The 23570-nt window shown below is 44.6% G+C and overlaps 1 protein-coding gene and 1 long non-coding RNA gene across 2 annotated transcripts in view; both read right to left on the reverse strand.

Moving 5' to 3' along the window:
* C6H6orf58 (chromosome 6 C6orf58 homolog) overlaps positions 1 to 23570 on the reverse strand; it is an 868971-nt gene that overhangs the window by 148365 nt on the left and 697036 nt on the right.
* LOC146820967 (uncharacterized) lies at positions 13531 to 15434 on the reverse strand. Its single transcript, XR_014963076.1, has 3 exons — positions 14630 to 15434; positions 13827 to 13877; positions 13531 to 13589 (listed from the first exon to the last, which is right to left on the reverse strand). It is a non-coding gene; the product is annotated as an uncharacterized LOC146820967 (long non-coding RNA).

Consider the following 23570-nt stretch of genomic DNA (forward strand, 5'->3'; position numbering starts at 1 on the left):
ACACGCTTGTGGATCCCGACTGGAGTCCAAGCCTTATCCGGGGGATGCGCTGCCTCGCTCGCTCGCTCTCCCCGCTCATTGGACGTCCTGCTGGGCGCTGCCGATGACGACGCAGCTCCGATGCAAGGCGATGCTGTAGCCGGACAGGTTACGGCGCTGCCTTCTCCGTTGCCGACGATCTTGGGCAGATTCCTCTTGCGAACAACGATCACGATTATCTCACAACTTTCTTAGCTTTACAAAATCCTTCAGCACGTTGCGGCTCGGGCCGGCGATCTTGATCCGCAGCCTCCATTACGATGACGGCTCGGGCCACAAACAGCTACACAGCAGCGTGTACGATGATTCACGCTGCGGGGGCACTGCAGTCACGGGGAACTTTCCAACCAGCACCACGGACCCCACGGCAGTCTCAGGCTGCACACGCACAATGCATCGCGGAGACTCGGTTGGGTTTCGGACCACACAGTCCTGAGGCAATGCTTACGAAGGTCTCAGGCTGCAAAAAGCACACGCACACAGCGTCGCTGAGACACTTGGAAACTTTGATGTTCCTGACTTTCCACAACAGGGGGCCAGCTCTCCTCGGGCCCTTGGAGACAAGTTACTTCGGGACACAGGACACAGCAAATTCCTTTCAAACAGGGGGACACAGCACACAGCAAAGTCCCTTAGCCTCTCCTTAGTTAAATCAGCAAACTGCAGGCCAGCCCCAGAACACACAGCAAGGGTCAGTCCTTCTGTTCAGTCTCTTCAGCTGTTCTTACTTGGCAGAGGATCCTCTTGACCACAAAGTAGTTTAATTCCTTTTCAGTCTTGATCAGTCCAACGTTCAGGGGTTTCAGCTCTCATAGTTATACCCCTAAACGTCTTTGAAGTCTTTGTGTTCAGGGGGCACTGACCCCTGTCCAAACCAGTTCTGGGTGTATCCTTGCCAGTGACACCTTCTTCCTTTGATAACAGGGATCTGATTTCTCAATCACTCAGCAAGAGGGGGAGCCATTCTTTTATGGCAGCCGCCCAGGCCTCTTCACCTCCAGGGGGCTATTTGTCAGGTCCCGCGGAGGCCTCTCAGAATCGGTTCGTTGCTCAATGGGGTCCACCTATTGACAACCTCAATTCTGAGTTGCCGTAAAGGCACGGAAGCTTAAGGGGGTCAATCGGGGAAGGAAAGGAAGGGAACAGCGGGGAGGGAGATTTATAAAGAAAACACAAGGTTTGTTAACACCATGCAATACAGGCCATACTTGATGCCCCACTGGTTTTTCTACTTTGAACAACTAGGTCTACCTGTAAAAGAAAAGAACCAAATCTGGCCGTGCCAGAAGAAGGGCGATTAATATTTGTCAAAGCCTCTTCTGGGCCACCTAGTCTCCTTTAGCGTAGGGGTGCAGGAATTCGGTACACACTACTCAACTCGCAGGACGGTTGGTAAACAAACACAAACACTAGTCCACACCACATGAGAATATACACTCTGCAAGGACGTAACACAGTTACCCACCCGAAAGGGTGTGTGTGTAGACTTCACTGGGGAAGAAGGTTTTATGCTGCAGCCTAGCGACCTCTCTACAACCCCCGGCTAGAAGATGAGACAAACAAACACACTTATCACACATAATCATTTGGCATCACATGTAGCATTTGGTTTTGTATTGGTAACGACTTTATACGGCAGAATCAGTTCTGTATCAAGAATCCATAGCGCGGTATTACTATCATACCACCTAGTAATGTCACCCCTTCACGTGTGCACAACGCATAATATGGGTCAGGAAATAATCAATCCACAAGAACCACACGAATGGCAGCTGAATCTAAGAGTCACAAGAAACCGCTAGCGAAGGAAGCGCTAGCGTGAGGAAAGGAGTCTTGGCGGTGTCACCGACACCCTTACCGCACCCTGGAACCACAGCCTAGGATTCACCAACAAGGTTCTCGTCTGTGCTCCAGAATAATCTGCGAGCGTTTCTTCTCCGGCTCCAGCTTACGAAGCCGCCTGGACCTCACGCCGCGTCACTTCCGGTGCGCGCGTGTCTTCGGAAGCACAGGCCGCTGGGAGCGGTAGTTGCCTGGCTTCCTCGGTAGTCTCCCAAGTGTCCAACATCTCGCGGAACAGCACTGCGGCCCATTTCCAGCAGGCGACTTTCGCTGCAAGGGTCATGAAAGGGGCAGCAGTCGGGGCCGCGGACATGACAGCACCCCCCTCTCCCCGAGACCGCTGCCACGAGCCAGGTTTGTGGGGATATCGTGTATGGAAGGCCTTCACACACCGGGGAGCATGTACTCCCGTGGCTGGTTCCCACGAATCGTCTTCCATTCTATACCATTTCCAGGACACCAGGTACCAGAGTCTGGATCCCCTCATTTTGGAGTCGAGGATCGCCCGGACTTCGTCCTCTGGTTCGTTATTGATCCAGACAGGAGATGGATTCTTTTTTATGGGGGTGTAGGATGGCTTCAAAAGCAAGACGTGAAACACCGGGTGGATTTTTAGCGTCCTCGGAAGAGCTAGCAACATGGCCCGTGGAGAGACTACTCTATTTATCCTGTAGGGCCCGATGTACTTAGGATTGAATACGCTATATTTTCTGAATCTGATGTTTTTGGTGGACAACCATACAACATCACCCGTTTTATATGCAGGATTTGGCTTCCGGTGCTTATCCGCCATGGTTTTGCAGGTTTTTTTTTTGCTTTGTTCAAGTTTTTGTACGTCCTCCTCAGAGTTTGTTGTATGAGCTTGGTTCTGGTACTTACTTCTGGTACATTAGGAGCGATAGCTGGGTGGATCAAGGAGGTGAATCCGTAGTTACTATAAAAGGGTGTGTATTGCGTGGATTGATGTTTGGCGCTGTTGTAGGCCACTTCGGCCAAACATAGCAACTCCACCCAGGTATCCGAATTGTCTTCCACATAGCACCTCAAATATTGCTTTAGGTTTTGGTTCAGTCGCTCTGTTTGTCCATCGGATTGGGGGTGGAAGCTAGTGGATTTGGACGACTTCATATGTAACGCCTTACACCACTCCTTCCAGAACTTAGCCGTAAATTGAGGGCCTCTATCGGACACGACATTAGCCGGCAATCCATGTAACCTAATCACGTGTACTAGAAGTAGTCTGGCTAGCTGCCCTGCTGTGGGTTCTTTGGCACATGCAATGAAATGTCCCATTTTAGTGAGGCTGTCTACCACCACCACTATGGAGGTACAGCCTTGGTCCTTTGGGAGACCTACTATTAAGTCTATGGATATGGTATCCCATGGTATCAATGGTGTTGGCAGAGGTTGCAAGAGACCTTGGGTTTTCCCGTGATCTGTCTTGGCTTTTGCGCATGTTTCACAACGATGAACCATGTTCGTGGTGTCTTCCACGACGGTCGGCCACCAAAATTGTCGAGAGATCCTATTGAGGGTCTTTCTGATGCCGTTGTGGCCAGTGCTGGGCATATAGTGACACATTTGCCATACCTCCGTACGCAAGGCCTGGTTTGGCACAAGCAATTGTTTGCCTTTCATCGGGATGCCTTTGTGGATCCTCCACTGGGGATGTTCTTTCAACCATTTCTGCCAGTAACGGGTTTTTACTCCTAGGGTTACCTTTTGGAGGAAGGCATCCGTATGAAGTGTTCCGATGACCTTCTGCGGATCCAGAAACGCATGCTGAGCTTCTGTCTTGGTTTCTGCGGGGGTTTCTTGTCTAGACAGTGCGTCTGCCTTTCGGTTTTCGGTCCCGGGGCGATAGGTGACAATATAATGAAATTCTGAGAAGAACAACATCCAGCGCAACTGTCTAGGAGACAACATTCGGGTGGACCGCATGAACTGCAAGTTGCGATGGTCAGTGTATACCGTGACCACATGTTTGGCTCCTAACAACCAATGCCTCCAATCGCTGAAGGCTTCCTTTATGGCTAAGAGCTCTTTTTCTGCTATGGTATACCGTGTTTCAGCTTGGTTCAATTTCCTGGACATGTAGGCCACAGGATGAAGTTGGCCGGTGACCTTATGTCTTTGCGACAGGATAGCTCCTATGGCTACATCGGAGGCGTCTGCCTCTACTATGTAGGGTCTTTCCGGATCAGGGTGAGCTAGTATGGGAGCGGTAACGAAGGCTTCTTTTAAGCACTGGAAGGAGCGCTCCGCTTCCGTAGACCAGTGAAACTGTTCGTTTTTTCTCAATAGTTTGGTGATGGGAGCCACTACGGTAGAAAACCTATTTATAAACCTGCGATAAAAGTTCGCAAATCCAAGGAAGCATTGGATGTCCCTCACATTGGAAGGTTGTGGCCATTCTTTCACGGCTAAGATTTTTCTGTCGGACATCTCTTGTCCGGTGGGTGTCAGCCTCACCCCCAAGAATTCCACTTTATCCACGTGGAACTCACATTTGCGGAGCTTGCAGTATAGCCTGTTTCTCCTTAAAGCATCAAATACTTGACAGACATGTGCCCGATGTTCCTCGACTGAGGAAGAGTAAATGAGGATGTCATCGATGTATGCCACCACGAACCTGTCCAAAAACTCCCGCAGCACCTCGTTCACGAAGTATTGAAAGGCTGCGGGGGCATTGCACAGGCCGAAGGGCATTACCGTGTACTCATACAGGCCATAACGTGTACGAAAGGCAGTCTTTCATTCATCCCCCTCTCGTACTCTAACTAGGTGATAAGCCCCTTTTAAGTCTAGACGAGTGTAAATGACTGCGGTTTTGACCTGTTCTAGTAAGACAGGTATCAGAGGCAAGGGATATCTATTTTTTATCGTTATGTCATTCAAGGCTCTATAATCTATACATGCTCTCTTTTCGCCGTTAGCTTTAGGGATGAAAAAGAGAGGAGAGGCCGCTGGGGATCTTGAGGGACGGATGAACCCATTCTCGAGGTATCTATCTAAGTATTCTCTCAAGTGTGTGTTCTCTGCCTCCGTTAACGCATACAACCGTCCACAAGGTATTAACGCCCCAGGTACTAGGTCTATTCGGCAATCGTAATGCCTATGCGGGGGCAGTATGTCCGCTAGCTTCTCACAAAAGACGTCCTGATACTCAGCATACCATGAGGGGAGCTGGACATCGGTTTCTGCAGCGGTCACTATGTTGTAAGAGGAGAGTATGCTAAACTTTTTTTTATGAACTCCTCCCATACAATGGGCCTTGCACCAGGACCCGCCAAACCTCACTCTGTCTTCCCTCCAATCAATATCAGGGTTATGTAACCTTAACCATGGGAGCCCTAGTATTACTCCGTATTGAGGATCCTGAAGTACATTGAAACGTACCGTTTCGGTATGGTCTCTCCCACACTTCATTACTAAATGGGAGGTGTGGTATTCAATGGGGCCAGTACTCAGTTTCTTTCCATCAACTGCCAAAACCTCCTCGGGTTGGTCTTTGCCAGCAACACAAGGCCCAAGCTCTTGGCCACACCAAGGTCCATGAACAGCCCTGTGGCTCCTGAATCAATCATGGCGTCTATTGTTTGCCATCCTTAGGGGGTCTTGAGGTTCACCGAAAGAAAGAAATGTTGGGCGGAGTGTTCAGTCTGTTTCAATATTGAAGGGATGCATACACCACTCAAGGATTCCCCCTCTGCCTTCCTTGAGTGAATTAGTTTCCCTGGGGTTCCTCAGCCGTAACTCCTGAGGATTTTGTTACCCCAAACCCTGTTCTAGGTTTGGCTAAACACTCCCTTACGAAGTGTCCTTTCCTTCCACAATACATGCAGAGGCCTGATTTTCTTCTAGTTTCTCTCTCTGCTTGTTTTAGTGGTGCTCTGACGGCTCCTATATCCATAGGTTCTATGGAGGATCCCGACCCCCCACCTAAGCCTCTACTCTTGTCAAAGCGCATCGGTTGTCTCTCTACCCTTTTTCTATCCCCCCCGACGTTCTCCCATACGATAGTCTAATCGTAGCGCTAGGTTAATCAAATCTATGCACGTTGAGGGTCGAGGATCTATCTGGGCTATCACATCCTTCATGTCGTCTTTTAACCCTTGATAGAATAGGGCACCTCTCTTTTCTTCAGGCCACTGAGTTTCGGCTACCAGCCTCTGAAAGGCATTGACGTATGTCACCAAATCTTTTTTACCCTGTTTTAATTCCAAAAGCTCTCTATCGGCCGTAAAAGAGGCCGCTCTGCGATCAAACACTGTCTCAAATTCCTTCTTGAACTCCTCCCAGTCATACAACAAGGGGTACGATATCATAAAGGCCACTCTAGCCTGATTCGTAGGGAAGGCTTTAGGTTTGCATGTAAAATGTAGCAATATTTGTGTCATAAAGACTTGCACCTTAGACGCATCTCCCTGGAAACGTTCAGGGGCAGCCAAGGGAATGGGAGTGGGCAGTTCTACCTGTCAACGGTGTGGGAGCCGAGGGAGTTCCAAACTGAAACAAGCTACCGCTAGCACAACGCCCTAACTGGGCGTCAAAAGGGTTCCTCAGTAACTTGTTTACCGTGTCCTGCAGGGCGGCTGTCTCGGCCCTAGAGGCCGCTATCTCGGTCCTAGAATCAGTGATCTCCTGTTGAAGGGTCACCAGGGTAGCTAAGACATCTTCCAGGGTGGCCATGGCAACAACGAACTGACCGGGAGAGGTATATTAAAGTAAGGCAGATTATTCTGTCAGGCCCCGCGGAGGCCTCTCAGAATCGGTTCGTTGCTCAATGGGGTCCACCTATTGACAACCTCAATTCCGAGTTGCCGTAAAGGCACGTAAGCTTAAGGGGGTCAATCGGGGGAAGGAAAGGAAGGGAACAGCGGGGAGGGAGATCTGTAAAGAAAACACAAGGTTTGTTAACACCATGCAATACAGGCCATACTTGATGCCCCACTGGTTTTTCTACTTTGAATAACTAGGTCTACCTGTAAAAGAAAAGAACCAAATCTGGCCGTGCCAGAAGAAGGGCGATTAATATTTGTCAAAGCCTCTTCTGGGCCACCTAGTCTCCTTTAGCGTAGGGGTGCAGGAATTCGGTACACAATACTCAACTCGCAGGACTGTTGGTAAACAAACACATAAACACCAGTCCACACCACATGAGAATGTACACTCTGCAAGGACGTAACACAGTTACCCACCCGAAAGGGTGTGTGTGTAGACTTCACTGGGGAAGAAGGTTTTATGCTGCAGCCGAGCGACCTCTCTACAACCCTCGGCTAGAAGATGAGACAAACACACACACTTATCACACATAATCATTTGGCATCACGTGTAGCATTTGGCTTTGTATTGGTAACGACTTTATAAGGCAGAATTAGTTCTGTATCAAGAATCCATAGCGCGGTATTACTATCATACCACCTGGTAATGTCACCCCTTCACGTGTGCACCACGCATAATATGGGTCAGGAAATAGTCAATCCACAAGAACCACACGAATGGCAGCTGAATCTGAGAGTCACAAGAAACCGCTAGCGAAGGAAGCGCTAGCGTGAGGAAAGGAGTCTTGGCGGTGTCACCGACACCCTTACCGCACCCTGGAACCACAGCCTAGGATTCACCAACAAGGTTCTCGTCTGTGCTCCAGAATAATCTGCAAGCGTTTCTTCTTCGGCTCCGGCTTACGAAGACGTCCGGATCTCGCGCTGCGTCACTTCCGGTGCACGCGCGTCTTCGGAAGCACAGGCCGCTGCGAGCGGTAGTTGCCTGGCTCCCTCGGTAGTCTCCCAAGTGTCCCGCATCTCGAGGAACAGCACTGCGGCCCGTTTCCAGCGGGCGACTTTCGCTGCAAGGGTCATGAAAGGGGCAGCGGTCGGGGCCGCGGACATGACACTATTCCTCCCCCCTACATTCCAGATGTAGGTCAGCCTGTTGCTGTCTCACCTACTCCTCCCCTGGGTCAAGACATTTCCCAGATCCTATCACATTCAAATCCAGACAGTCAATCCACAACCAGGCAGAGACACACAGAATTATTAGAACACAAAAAACCAGCCATTTCTAAAAGGTTGGTTTCTAAACCCACAATTCAAAAACCACTTTCACAAATAGATGTGTTATTAAATTGTGAGTTCAGGCACACTAAACTTCACCTCTCCATCTTAAGCCTATGGGAAGAGAGGCATGGAACATATTACACAGCCTTCCCCATTCTGTCCTATGGGCAAGATGGCCTTGCAACAGTACATGTCCTACCTTTCACAGACACTGCACCCTGCCCAGGGGGGTACCTTGGGCCTACTATAGGGGTGTCTGATGTCCATGGAAGGGTAAGGCCTGGCAAGTGGGTGCACTTGTCAGCACAACATGGCAGTTAGCAAACTGTGCACAAGCACTGCAGTGGCAGGCCTGAGTTCTCTCTTTAGGGTTACTTGTGTGGGCGGCACAATCAGTGTTGGAGGCCCACGAGTAGCGTGTGCTTTACCAGCCCTGGAAAACACAGTGCACTTTACTAGGGACTTTACTAGTAAGGCAAACATACCAATTATGGACAACCAATTACCATAACACTTTATACAGGGAGCACTTGCACTTTGACCCTGATCAGCAGTGACAAAGTGCCCAAAGCATCTAAGTTGGCAACACCATGTCAGAAAAAAGGTCTAGGGGGAAGGCAAATAGTTTATGGAACTGTAGCCAAAAAGGGCCAAGTCCAACACCTTTTATTTATCTGTTGATTTTCAAAACAGATAAATAAAAGGCACCGTCATTTATAATGCTAATAGCTTAAACTCTCACAAATGTGAGACCTATTGCATTGCAAATCTTGTTTGTAAAAGCGCCCTATGCCGCACTTTCACTTAAATGGCAGCCGCGCCCCTTTCTTTAGATGAACTGCATCTAAAGAAAGGTGCATGGCTGCCATTAAAGTAAAAGCGTAGTATGGGGCACTTTTACAAAAAATAAAAAGCATTCGTTTGCCAAGTTGACAAACACTTTTTTTTTTCGAAAAGCACCCCATGTTGCGCTTTCACTTTAATGGTGGCCTTGCCCATTTGTTTATATGCGGCTCGTCTAAAGAAAGGTGCGCAACTGCCATTAAATACAAAGCGCAGCATGGAGCGCTTTTACAAAAAAAAAAAAACATTGTTTCTCAACTTGACAAACAAATCCTTTTTTGGGGTAAAATCGCCCCATTCCCTGCTTTCACTTTAATAGCGGCTGCACACCCTTCTCTAAACAAGTTGCATCTATAGAAAGGGGCACAGCCGCCATTAAAATGAAAGCGCAAAATGAGGCGCTTTAAACCAAAAAAGTTAATAAATAGAAGGAAAGAAATCGTGACCGCCTTTGGCGCCGCAAATAACAAACCAAAGGCACACCGTCCATTATATCAGCTGAGGCATGCCGTGAAAGAAATTGTTGAGAGTCAGCATGGTGCAGGCAGGAGAAAAACATTAAAAAAAATAGTGCTGTAGGCTGTAATTAAAGCCTACACAGTAACATCATATGTAACAGGGGGTGTCCTCTCGGGAGGTTACAAGATGAGACAAGGCTGATGGGAGCCAATTAAAAAGAAGGGTGGGGGGAAAGTGGGCGGAGCTTTAAGTCCTTACATGAATACAGCATGTCTTGAAGAGACAGTGCAAGCGCTGCTTAGGCGAGATCTAAAAATGAGGCAAACATGCGCGTAGGAACGTTCCTGTGTGACGAAGGTGGAAAATGTCCCTTACATCAAAGGTCTTCTGTGGTAAAAGGGGGCGAATATCGCATAGTAAATCGCCCCTTGGTCTAAATGTATAAAAGACCAGGGACTTAAAAGGTCCCTTGAGGTAAAAGGTCCTTGTGTAGTGCAAGGCAATAAATGCCGATCTGGTGAAAGGTCCTGTGTGGTGGAATGTTCCATGAGGTAAAAGGCGTAAATGCAGGTGGGGTAACGGTCCTGTGATGTAAAAGGCGGCATGTGACGGTGAGGTGAAAGATCTTGTGTGGTAAAAGGTCCCACTCCCTGCCCCCGTGAAGTAAAAAGAGGCAAATACTGGTCCGGTAAAAGGTTGCTGTGTAGAAGAATGCGGTAAATGAAATGCTGGTGTAGTAAAAGATCCTGTGAGGTAAATGCTGGTATGGTAAAAGGTTGTGTAGTAGAAGATTCTGTGATGTAAAAGGCGGCAAGTGCTGGTATGGTAAAAGGTCCTGGGTGGTAATAGGCCTTGTGAGGTAAAAAGCAGCAAAATGTGGTGGTAACCGGTCCAGTGAGGTAGAATGTTGTAATGTAGTAGAAGGCAGTAAAGGCCGAAGTGATAAAGGGTCTTGTGAGGTAAAAAGAGGCAAATGTCGGTGTAGTACAATGTCACGCAAGGTAAAAGGGGGTAAGTGCCAGTATGGTACAAGAAATGCCTGTATGGTACCAGGTTGTGTAGTAGAGGGTCCTGTGACGCAAAAGGTGACTACCTTTTTGCCAGTTTTATATCTGGTTAGATTTCTCTCTGGATGCAGCTTGGTTATCTCATATGAGAACTGATCAATACGTGGGATGCTAACGACAATTATTTGTATTTAGAATAGCACAGGTTTCTGGCAGAGTAATTGAAGGGTGACCATATTGCTAACTGACTGACACTCTCAGGTGGAAAGGAAGATGTATCAACAATAAAACCCAAGTTCTGCTTGTCACACTTCAAAAAATTTGCCAAGTTAACCCACTAAGCTTGGTAATATGTGTCTGGCTTCAAACAAGCAATTTCGCAACGTTCTGATGAGAGAACTGAAAATGCACCTTAGATCAATAGCAAGACAGTAGCATCTTTTTGAAGATGGAATTAAAAAGGTCACAAGATTATTATTTCAGAGGGGTTACTATTGTTTTTTTTTTAAAGAGCATTAGCACCAAGGGATTATCATCTTCAAATAACTTTGCAAAAACTGGATCTAATTCGCTTTGGCTTGAAGTCAGTAGACGTTGCTTTTTGGTTGTCAAATCACTCATTCCCATTTTGAGAGAGGTCTATCAGTAGTCTGTTACAACACTGACAAATCCACAATTTGTTTTTGTTATAATCATATGGAGTTTGACCAATATGTTCAATATGCACAGTTTACCACTCTATTGTGTTGTATTGGCTCTAAGGATATTTCCTCCCCCAGACAATCAGGTCTAATTGTGCCCCTGTGAAAGGCTCTTGGTGAATCAAAGTTTCAAAGTACCTTTCTCCCTTTTTTACCACCGTATAATTCCCTCAAGTAAGCCAATATAACATTAATTCTCCCATAAAACTATTTTGCAATGGAAAGCGAAAGGAACCAAACATATGGCTAGAAATAGCAGTATCAGATAGATGGACTTTAAAGAGTAATTGTCTGAAGAATGAAAAAGTCAGCTGGGATTCAAACATAGACCATGAAGATTACATGCAGCAGTTTGTTGAGGGAGTTTAATTCAACGAGTTATTCAGTCAGGATTGGATCTTGCGATGTGCATTTTACACACGCTCATTTCATCAAGCACAAATGAGCTATAAATTATCTTAGGGCAATTCAAGCCTGTGACACACAGGTTATCTTTAGGATTCTGCTGTGGGCACATCAAACAACGCATGTGCTATATTACGTTGATATAAACGTTTGGCCAGCAGGTTACACAAAGGTCACTGTAGCAAGGACATTAACTACAAAAGATATATTATCACCTTAGACCTGCTGGACACAAACATCATGCGCCTTAACCCTCTCAACTGTGGGGAATAAACACAGCAACTGGATATAGCTGGAGGGGTATTTCATTGTGTTGATGTTGTTATTGCTGTCGCCTTAAGGAAAATGTGAATCTTTAAATGTTATCGCCAACCCAGCCCCCCTGGTCAAAAAGGAAGATCATCCTGGAGCCATTCTGAAGTCATTCGATGACTTCAGCCAGGCTATTCCTGCAATTATCTGGGGACGTCATCCCAAACCATCCTGAAGTATGCCTATAGGGGGAAATATTTAAATGAGATGACTCTTACTGTAATCACAAAAACTACTCTAGGATGGTGTTCTGATGACTTCCACTGGCAGGGAGTGATTACCTTTTACAACTCCACGAATACTAATTGACAACTTTGGGATGAGTGTGAATTACTCCAGGATGGGCTCCAGACAATTTAAGGATGATTGTGGATTATTCCTGGATGATCCTATTACCGCTTTAGGATGGAAGTTGATTACTCTGGAATGATACCATGATAATTTCAGGATGAGTGTGGATTACTCCAGGATGATTTAATGATAACTCCAAAATTAGCATAGATAATTTAGGACAACTACAGAAGGAGCGTGGATTACTAGACAATGACATAAGGTCTTTAAGATGGTTATGAGATACTCTTGCAGGATTTTATGCCAATGGCAGGCCAAGTGTAGATAGCTCCCAGGTGATTTAATGAATAAATCAGTGGCTGTGGATCTCTAATAAATCATTACGGGCTGAATTACACCTTAAAATTTCCATGTTACAAGCACATTAGCTGATTGCCAGTATTCCCTTGCAGGGTCCCACTATTAGTTTAGGAAAATGGATGTGCTGTTAGGTAAATATTTAGAGGATCACCTCCTCAAGGAACCTTCCTGTCAAAAACAAGCCTCTTGAATGCAATATGCCTTCTTTATACAATACCATGAATTATTTGCAATTCCATGAGTTCTAAAGTAAGACCTAGATTTATAAAAGTGTCACTTAACGCAGCTCAACACCCAAATTTGCTGCGTTGCATCACAGGGTGAGAGCAGGAAAGTGCCATGTCTACCCCTCTCCCTTGCAACACTGCACCATTAGGCAGTCGAGCACCATGCACACACATTTGCACTATGGTGCAAAGGTGTCTGCGAGAGTCTAGCTTTGGTTTTGTACTGGAAGGGCCCCCTAGCAGCACAAAAATGCTATGCCTAGAAAAACCTACAAATGTTTCCCATTGTGGATGAGTGTTGTAACAAATACCAATTTGCTCTGGTTTATAAATCCTGAAAAGATTTTGCATCAAGTCCGCATTATAAAACTTAAGCAAAACAAAAACAAATCTTCCATAAATCTGGTCCCAATAATAAGATCAATATTCTCCTACTCTGGAAAGATTACTTTTTAAACTCTACGGTGAGATGCGGGCACTGTACAAAATAAATCTCAGAAACATTCCTTTTGGCTAGCTTTGTGCTGTAGAAATACCATATGCATACAAAAGTAGTGGCTTCAACAATGTTATACTTTGCATTCAGATAAGATTAACAACTTGTGCAGCTACTCTCATACTTCTGACTCACTGGGACTTGCCTTACTTTGAGGTACAGAGCATTATCTGAAGCTGTTTAATGTGGTGACCAGTGACAAAAGACTGAAAAATAGTGATAGTTAAATGAAAAAGCACCAAAGGGGATGCGTTAACATGTAATTTTATTGATCTAAAACACACCTTTGGCCCCATAGGAGCCAGGATACTGAACAAGAGAACATAAAGAAAGTCCAGGACACTCTTCAAGAGGGGAAAAAAATGTCAGAATACTACAAAAATAACAAAAGGCTTAATGAAAGCCAGCAACTTCAATGTTTGTTTTTAGATTCAGAGTTGTCTTTAGTCCTCTTCCAGTATTGCAAATCTTTAAAGCCAGCTTCCTTTTCATAGTTCTGTTGTCCAGTGATGGCCAGCCTTCATCCCTGCACATATACTTCATAGAGTCTGGAGGAAAAAGAAATGAACATACATCAGTATCATGTTGACACCACTATTTTAGGTTTTTAATAGGACTGGGGTGCCTTTAAAATGGTCCAATCCTTTTATTTCATATAGTGTGCCCGATGAGATATGGTTACAAGGGATCATAAGTTTAACATTACGGTTACTTGGTCAAAGAGGTAATGGTGAGAGCAAGGCATTGATGAAGAGGTGGGCAGGAGGTTAAGAAAGAAGACTCACCTGTCCAAGTGAAGAAACCGCCGCTGTTCACCAGACGCTGTCACGCTTCCTCTGCAAACAGAAAGCAATCAATACCAGATTTAATTTACAAAACCATCATGGAGGCAGCCATGTTGAGCCTGAACTCTACATACAGTATACATATTTGGAAACCAGTCTAAAAAATTACCATACTGACCAGGGTTCAAACATTTTTGTAATTCTGAATCTCAATGCACAGCCATGGTTTCAGTGGCTTTCACATGGCCAATTGATGGTGCAGGTCAGAAACAGACGTCTAAGACATCCTGAGACAGGACAGAGATATCCTGTGTGTTCTTTTCCAGCTTGGGGAAGTGACAAGTTCGGCATTTAACAGTTGAATGATTCAATGTTGTCCTTCTACAGTTGCAGGACTGTGGCACCAAGCCCCTTAACCACTCACTCAAACAAATATGCCTCGGGAAATACTATCAGGGCAGAGAGATAGCTTTCCAGGATACCAGTGATCTATATGTTCCATAAATATCAAAGCATTTCAAATTTGTTGAACCAGGACCCATTCTACATCCTCCTTTCAGCATCTAAAACAGGTAAAACTGAAGATGGCCATAATCTATGACACAAAAGCTGGTTCACAAAAAACAAGGCCCTAAACACCCAGCATTAGACAGAACAAGGCTCAAGGAGAGCAAGGTGGGGGCATTGTCAGTCACTCCCGCTCCTATTGCAGACAGGGAGCTGGGTGGAGTCAAGTGCGGATAAATTGGTCAGTCACAGATCTGACTAGCATTTCCTGCACTCCCTTGGTGTTGTTGACGTACCTGCTCGGGTCCTGTTGTCCTGCAGTCGGGAATTCGTGGTACCTTGATTGGACGTCTCTGACATGTTACGGCTCCGACACGCGGGTCTTCCACTTACAGGTCGTTGATCTCTTCTTCCGGGTACCTGTTCGCATCCATGTTCCCTCGCCGGAGGTACCTGCTTGTGTAGCTCTGTTTCTTCACGCCGGATTTTCTTCAGCCTCTCGTCCTGTACAGAATACAATTAGAGAAGAAAGATATATTTAAACAAAGCATCCTCGTCTATCAGGTATATGGTAGGATGATGATGTTATATATGGTTAGAAGGACATCGTTACTTATCTGATCCACGGAGAGTAGAAAAACTGTTATTCTTTTGTTTCCCTTATTTAACACGGGCTGGATATAAAGAGAAAATAGATGCAAGTTAGTTTCCTGATTTCTTAAGTAGACGCTATATTCTTATCTGACCCAGCAACTTGTGTAGCGTTTAGGGGGACAGTTGTAGAGTGAAGTGGTATATAGTAGAGTGGCGTACAATACATTGGCATGGAGTCCAGGGGCCTAGAGTGGGGAGTTGAGGGGTGTTGAGAGCAGTAGTAGCAGAGTGGTGGTGTCATGGATTAGTGGTGTCCAGTGGTAACACAGAGTAGTGGTGTTGAGTAGAGTGGTGAAGTGTAGAGTGAAGAGGACTGGCATAGAGTTGTAGAGCAAACTTAATCTACCCTCCTTCTGAGACTGGTAAATGGAGAAATATGAAAGAGTAATAGTACCAACTGTAACTGTAGAGAGGGGATACAGTGGATGTTTAGGATGGAGAACACATTCAGAGGGTGGAACGAGAGTGACAATGAATGTACAATGGAAAGAATACATGAAGGTAAAGGAGTCGACATGGTAAGCTGATATACAGAGTGGTAAGGGGTTTGGAAAGTGGAGATGGAACTGAGAGACTAATCCTGGACAGCGGGTGTATTGGGTGGATCGAGATGCGACCTACATTTCATGGCAATATTTATGGAGAATGAGTGTGAAACAGAGTGAATGTATAAGATGGAAAGTGCATCTTATAAATAGAGCATATGGACAGGGTGGAAAACGCAAGTGCAGGTTGTAGAGTGTTTAGAGTGCACGTACAGGACAAATAGAGGATGTACACGGCAGAGAGCAAACGTGAACTTGAGGAGGGAGCTGAGCGGATACGCAGGTTGGCATGCAGATATCGGAGGGAAGAGTACAGAATGTGGTGGGCAGGGAGCAAGTACTGGGTGAGGAGCACATTTGGAGGGCAAATGGAGAGGGTGGAGACCAGAAGGGGCAGCAAGAAAGTATATATGGACAGGAGAGCCAATGTAATAAGCAAATGTAGAGGGTGGAGAGTTAATGTCAAGCATGAGGATAGGAAAGAATGGATGTAGAGAGCAGATGTACATGGTGGAGAGTGGAAGTGGGACTTGGGGAGTGGATACAGAGGGCTTTGAATGGATGTAAAGGGTGGAGAACAGATATAGAGAGCGGATTTAAAGAGTGGAAAATGGATGTATTATTGAAAGTGCATGTGAAGATCACATATGGAGGGTGAAGAGAAAGTTTAGAAGCAGATATTCAGCCTAGAGAGCACAGGTAGCCACGGCAGAATCTCCTGAGTGGAGACTCCGAGACCTACGGGTATATGAGCTGCATGGAGGACTTTCATGGATTACCCCACAAGGTTTGCTGGGGAGGCACTGAATTACTTAGTATATTGTGGAGTCATAGTAAGGATGTTGGTGCAAAGGGACTTGTATGTAGGTATGTTTCGGGCAAGCGTGGGAAGTTGATTGCACTGTATTTGAGTGATTTTCATGCCAATAAACATTTTCAAAAAAAAAAAAAAAAAGAGAGCACAGGTAGCGTACAAGGTAAAGCAGATAACGGGGGTAAAAGCAGCTATACAGCACGAGGAGAGGGTTAGGAGAGTGGATGTGCAGTGTAGAGAGAGGATGTGAACCACTGAGTGCGGATGTACAGGGTAGAGCCTGCACTGCATTTATTGTATGGGGTGTGGAGAACACTGAGTGGAGAGTGAAAATACAGAGTGGAGAGTGGATAAGCAGGGTGTGCATGGATAGCCTAGAGTGCATATTGCAGATGGAGAGCAGACAAAGGGTGTAAAATCCAAGTGAAAGTCAAGGAATGTATGTCCATTTTGGAGAGTGTATGTACAGGACATATGTACAGGGTGGAGATTGGATGCACACAGTGGACAGTGTAGTGCATATGTATTGCATATGTGAAGGATTGAGAGCAAATTACTGTATGGACTGTGCTCTTGGAGTGTAACTATGTTGGGTGGTGCACACATGGAGTGTAAAATTAGACTTGGTGGGTGGTGAATGTATATGGACGATAGAGAGCCTTTTCAGGAGGCAGATATAGAAAGGGATAGAGAAGGTAGAGGGCAAAGTGGATGCAGCATATAGACCGCAGGAGGCAGTGTTCAGAGAGAAGAGAGTAACTGCAGAGAGTGGATGTGGAAAGCAGAAGTATATGATATACAGTGCAGGTGGGACTTGGAGATGAGAACAATGGATGTACACTGGAAGGAGCATATGAATGGTGCACACAGATGGCAGAGATCACACATGGAAGTACAGGGTAAAGTGGATCATCAAAGCTGAAAGCAAGTACCCAGGGTGGTGACAGGAGAGTGGATAAGCAATGGAGACAGAGAATACGGGCAGGAGAGTGTTGGTACACAGGAATGAGAGAGGAGCTACAACTTGCACAGTTGATATAGTGAAGTCAATTGGAAAACTGATATCGATAGTGGGTGAGGACCGTGGACATATAGGGTGAAGGGTTGCTTGTGCAGCGAGGAGAACACATTTTGGCAAAGGACAAAAAGAGTGTTGCAGAGTGGAGGGGCATGTCATACAGAATGGCTTAGGGTACAGTGCTACAGAGTGTTGTGCTATATCGTAGAGTGGGGTGTTGTGGAATGGCATAGTGTCATGGAATGGCATAGATGGAGTAGAGTGAAAGGGTGCAGAGTGGAGTAGCATAGGGTATTGTAGAGCAGTGTTTCCCAAACTGTGGGTTGCAAGTTGATTTTTGCTGGGTTGCCAAAGTCCAGGCAATAAATAGGCTAGAGCTTCTGCTGCTTAATATTTTAACACAACTGCTGTTTACGAACTCATCTCACTTTGCAGTCAGAGAAAGTAAAGTGAATTATCTGACAATCCTGCTGGGGTACATAAAGTGTGAAAGGAAATCTGGAGGATGTCATTTTAACCTAACACACAACAAAATCTAAATATCTGCCAATGAACTGAACACATACAGCAGTTAGGATAGTAAAATTAAGCACTTTTTTTTGTAATTCTGAAGTGTGATGGAAACAAAAATTTTAGTTGATCAGCCCACATTAAGACTCTTTACTTGGTGATGCACAAATATTAAATATTCATTGAAACCCAATTTCCACACATCATCATTTGTGTGCAGTACAGTTTCATCAGTAAGATTGTATGCCTGTGCTCGTTTGGTGACCATTTAAATGGAAAATGTGCTATCTGCAAATAATGCGCTACCACATGATGCTTTAGTTACATTAAACAAATTGCTCAGCTCCTGTCCATTAAAGTTAGGTGGTGCGCTAAAGTTTGTTGTGGACAGTGGAGTAGAGTGTTGTTGATTGCTGTTGATGTGGAGTGGAGTAGAGTGTCATAGAACGGAGAGGCATAGAGTGTAGTGGGGTGGGGTAGAGTTAAGTACAGTGTCGTAGAGTAGAGTGGCGTAGAGGGAGTTCAGTGAAGTGTTGTAGAGTAGATTGGCATAGCACAGTATCGTAGAGTGGAGTGGCACAGAGGTCATAGAGTGGAGTAGTGTGTCATGGAGTAAAGTGTGTGGTAGAGGGTACAGTGGTATAGTGTGGAGTATGCCTGGTGTGGTAGTGCACTGCCTTTACAGTCAACACATTTTCAACTGAAATTACTAGTACATTTGCTCAGGCATACAGTTTTACTCATTTAAAGTATACAGTGCACAAAACCATGTGCGGAAGTGTCATCCCCTAGCGTACTGACTTTTTCTAAATCGTATTTAAATATTTGTTTCCACCAAACTTCAATGAATTACAAAAAATATGCTTCATTTGTGCTTTCCTTATTCTGATATATTGAGATGTGTGCAGAGGGAAGAGAGCAACTGACCGCTTGAGAGAAAAACTATAGTGTAAAGAGTAGATAAATAGGGTGGCAATGGCCTGTAGAGGTTGGAGAGCACATGCGCAGTATAGAGAAGATGCCTGATGTGGACAACAATGTGCATGGTAGAGATCGGATTTGGTGAGTGGAGATGTCGGATAAAAGGTTAGAAAGTGGAATTACACGGAGTATAGGCAAGGGAGTAGCCAGAAAATTAAAATACCCCCACTTTGAACCAAAACTCTTATGACACCAAGCAGGTGAAGCTAGTCATCGGGACCCTCCCAGACGGGCTTACTTTTCTCTTGCATCCTAGCATATAGCCATTCATTCTTCCATCCACTCGCTGATAATGATCATTCCACCTTTACATTCTGTCTTCCATCCAATATTCAGTCGTTCACCATTCCGTCCATCCACCCATCTACATGCAAACCTATTCATCCATCTTCAAAACCTATCCATCAAACATATCTATCCTTTCACTCAGTCATCCACCATTTCACTTGTCCATACCCACATTCAAGTTCAAGTTTCAAAAGCTTTATTCGACAGCATGTCATAAAAGCAAATACATCCTAACAGTTCCATAAATACTAAGATAAAATAGTTTAAAAATACATTAAATCATTATGCTGGCGAATTACATCAGATAAAAACATCATCGATAGATAAAAGATCATAAAGATCAAGCATTAAATAAAATTAATAGACATTTCTTGGTGACAAAACACTCATTGATCAGCTTCAGTGGGTTTCAAAGTACGAAGGCGCAATATCCAAGCCCACCCCAGAAATTTAGCAACGGCAATTACCAAGCAGGGGGTGCAATCAGATTCAAAAATTCTTAGAGCTTCCTTGTAGCTACGTGTTCCCAAATTTAGGCATACTGGTTTTATCCATCTACGGCGGGGAGCAATATATAGCGGACACACAAACAACAAATGACCGGCATCCTCAATCAAGTCTGAACAATGATGACATTTATCATTCTTTGAGATTGACCATTTATGGGTGAAAGCTTTTACAGGGAGGGACCCAACTCTGAACTGGAAATACAATTTCCTGTCCATGGGCCTCTCTATAATATCCCAATATGCCTCATAAGATGGTAAGAATTTTATATCAAAGAAACGGCCAGTCAAATTAGAACCTTGGCCAGTATAGGAGGCAGATGTTAGGGTCATATCCCAATACAATTTTTTAAGAATTGACTTTGATGGGATACTTGCACTGTTTGCATCTTTTCCCTCCTGTCCAGAGGCCTAGGCTGGAGGCGAAGATTTTCCCCGCACCTAAGGCCGCCGTTGGTCCAGGCAACAACGTGAACATGTAAACATTACTTACACACATCGTGACATCCATATTCACAGTATTAAATGTCATTGAATTTATTGTACAAAAGAAATGCCAATCTTTGACAGCTCGTTCAGATCGTTTTCAGTTGTGTGCCTTAATATCATTTGTGCTTCGAGGCGTAATATAATACAGGTTCTGCAGTTGTAGTTTTGACATGTCTCAGCACTGTCCATCTCAGTTCTGACAGTGCACGGTTTGTTTCCACATAATGTTGTACCATGGGAGCGTGCATTATTTAAACCAGGGAATTCATTTTTTTTCACCAAAATGTATGTTTCTACAGTTTTATATTTGCTAATTCGCCCTTAAAATACTGTATGTAGTGCTTCTCATTAACACCTGACTGGCGAGCGATGCAGTTGAAAATTATTCTTCTGGGATACTATAACGTGGGGGTCATTGAGTGGCAGCAAAAAGGGGGTGGAACTAGAATGTGCAGTCATGATGCAATGTTTTTTTAAAACGCCGCCCAAATAAATTGTCATCAAAGACAAATGTAGTAGTAAATCTCTTATGGCTTTGTCTTTGTTTTTATAATCACACTAAAATTACCCTGAGCACCCCAAAAACAATCCCTAAATTTTCTACTACATCCCAAACCTAAAGCCACCCTGAACCCTAAAAATCCCCCAGCACCTCTAAACCCAAACACACCCTGAACCCTAAAAATTCCCCTACACCCCAAAACCCTAACCCACCATGCCACTTAAAAATACCCCAGCACCCCAAAAACTAAACCCACCCTGAACCCTAAAAATACCCCAAAACCCAAACATACCCTTAACCCTAAAATTACCCATAACCACTAAAAATAAACCTGCACCCCAAAACCTAAAATGACCCTGAACCCTAAAAATACCCCTGCACCCCAAAACCTGAACCCCAAAAATACCCTGGGCACCCCAAAACCCAAACATGTCCTTAACCCTAAAACTACCCCGGAGCACTAAAAATTTACCTGCACCCCAAAACCTAAACCTTAAACATACCCCTGCACCCCAAAAACTAAACCCACCCTGAACCCAAAAAATACCCCAGCACCCCAAAACCCAAACATACACCTTAACCCTAAAATTAGCCATGACCACTAAAAATAAACCTGCACCCCAAAACCTACAACGACCCTGAACCCTAAAAATACCCCTGCACCCCAAAACCTAAACCCACCCTGAACCCCAAAAATACCCATGGCACCCCAAAACCCAAACATGCCCTTAACCCTAAAACTACCCCTGACAACTAAAAATAAACCTGCACCCCAAAACCTAAACCTTAAACATACCCCTGCACCCCAAAAACTAAACCCACCCTGAACCCTAAAAATACCCCAGCACCCCAAAACCCAAACATACCCTTAACCCTAAAATTAGCCATGACCACTAAAAATAAACCTGCACCCCAAAACCTACAACGACCCTGAACCCTAAAAATACCCCTGCACCCCAAAACCTAAATCCACCCTGAACCCCAAAAATACCCTGGGCACCCCAAAAACCAAACATGCCCTTAACCCTAAAACTACCCCTGACAACTAAAAATAAACCTGCACCCCAAAACCTAAACCCTAAAAATACCCCTGCACCCTAAAACCTAAACCCACCCTGAACCCTAAAAATACCCCAGCATCCCAAAACCCAAACATGCCCTTAACCCGAAAATTACTCCTGACCACTAAAAATAAACCTGCACCCCAAAACCTAAACCCACCCTGAACCCTAAAAATACCCCTGCACCCCAAAATCTAAACCCACCCTGAACCCTAAAAATACCCAGACACCCCATAACCTAAACCCACCCTGAACCCTATAAATACCCCAGCACCCCAAACGCCTTAACCCTAAAATTACCCCTGAACCCCAAAACATATAACCCTACACTCCAAAACCCAAACCCTATACATACCTTATACTTACATATAAATCACATATGCTTCTACCATTCATGCATTTACAACAAATTTCGTTGTAAAAGCATGTGTGGTAAATGCATATGCATTGTAATGCCATGCGTTGTAATGGCATTGCCGAGTAATGGTAGTTGCATTGTGATGGTAGGCGGGGTGATGGTAGTAGTGGTAAAAGATTAGTTGTAATGGGTGTTTACCTCTTGCACTAGAAGTATAATCATTCTCAAAACATAAGGAGCAATTTCATCATGTTAAGAAGAAATGATGCTTGTGGAGATTTGGATGTTTATTTTCAAATCATCAAGCACAATTGGATCTTATGAAGTAATCACATACTCATTCTTAAATCCTCCTGAAGTCATCAGGAATAGTCACACCTTGTGAAGTCATCGCATACTCATTCTTAAGTCTTCCCGAAGTCATCAGGAATAGTCACACCTTGTGAAGTCATCGCATACTCATTCTTAAATCCTCCTGAAGTCATCAGGAATAGTCAGACCTTGTGAAGTCATCAGATGCTCATTTTCAAGTCATCCACAAGTCATCGAGCTCAAGTTTCTAATCTCTGCTGATGACTTCAAGAGCTTGATGATGTCTAATGATGTGAAAATGACTTCTAGAGTAGTTGGATGATCATCCAATGACTCTGGGATTGCTTCTAAAGTAATCCTGTTTGACCTGGGCCTTTAATCTTTTGGGATTTACTAAATGCGTGCGATTGAGACAAGTGATAATAAAATACCATTATTTACAGTCTTGCTAGACTGGTAACAAGCCTCTGTATTAAAGCTGCATCAGTTAAGGGCGCTGAAAGAGACACGTCACTTTTAAACCGGGGCTGGGTTTAAAGTTCATATTTTGATTTATACAAATATGATACCCGTTCCTCACCTTTCTATCTGACCCACACGCGCTCAGATATAAAATATTCATTACATTCCATGAAATTGCCTTTCGCCCAAACTCAATCCATTTTATCATTAATATTCAGTTCACGTCAATCAGAACTGCTATTAAATGTAATTTCAATTTTGCAATATAACTGCGAGAGACCGAGGCGCCGTGTTCACCTCTGAAATCCCTTGCAGCTTGGCCCCGACAAAGATGACGTTCAGTGGTGCAAAGCAAATAAGTGTGCAATCAGCTCTTCGAAACGATCACGGAAGGTAAACGTGGGCATAACAGTACAACTTAAACAACGGGATAGCTACAGGAATAGGTACGACTACAGTACACTCTCCGGTTACCTACCAGTACTGACGTTGTCAATTTCAATCAAGCATGTGACCAGCAAAAGCTAGAGTGCTCACTCTGTTAAATGCTCTGAGCTGTATGGATCTAGCTCCCATCTCTAAAATGTGAAAAATGGGAAGAAAGATTACTACGTCACTCGTTAGCGCAGAATGCACTCGTTATAATAAACATGCTAATTCTTACAAGTGCAGTTGCGGTCTCATATAAAAAAAAAACATTTGCAATGCAATACATCTCGCATTTACGAGAGTTTAAG

This window comes from Triturus cristatus, chromosome 6, assembly GCF_964204655.1.
Source record: "Triturus cristatus chromosome 6, aTriCri1.1, whole genome shotgun sequence".
NCBI classification, from domain to species: domain Eukaryota; kingdom Metazoa; phylum Chordata; class Amphibia; order Caudata; family Salamandridae; genus Triturus; species Triturus cristatus.